Genomic DNA, 339 nt, shown 5'->3' with positions numbered 1-339 from the left:
TGATTTTCGGGGGTGGAACTTTGAAAAAGTGGGTGGGTTAGCCAGGAATAGTATGTACGTTCGGGTCACACTCGGAAATTTTCCCAGACGCTACTATAGGGGGGGACTCCTCAAGGGGTGGGCAAGTCCCGGCACGGTCGGGCAAGGTGGAGCAGCGTGGGAAAGTCCCGACACGATCCGGGCAAGATTGGCACAAGTCCGAGCAAGGTCGTGGCATACGTGGGCAAGGTGTTTGTACTGTTTGGCAAGCTCGGACAGGGCCTGGGCAAGTGTTGGCATGCGTGGGCAAGGTTCTTGTTCTGTTTGGCAAGCTCGGACACGGTCCGGGAAAGTGTTGGC

This window comes from Neltuma alba, unplaced genomic scaffold, assembly GCF_004799145.2.
Source record: "Neltuma alba isolate B1F8T4 unplaced genomic scaffold, ASM479914v2 tig00011845_pilon, whole genome shotgun sequence".
NCBI lineage: Eukaryota > Viridiplantae > Streptophyta > Magnoliopsida > Fabales > Fabaceae > Neltuma > Neltuma alba.
Note: the sequence above shows the minus strand (reverse complement) of the source record.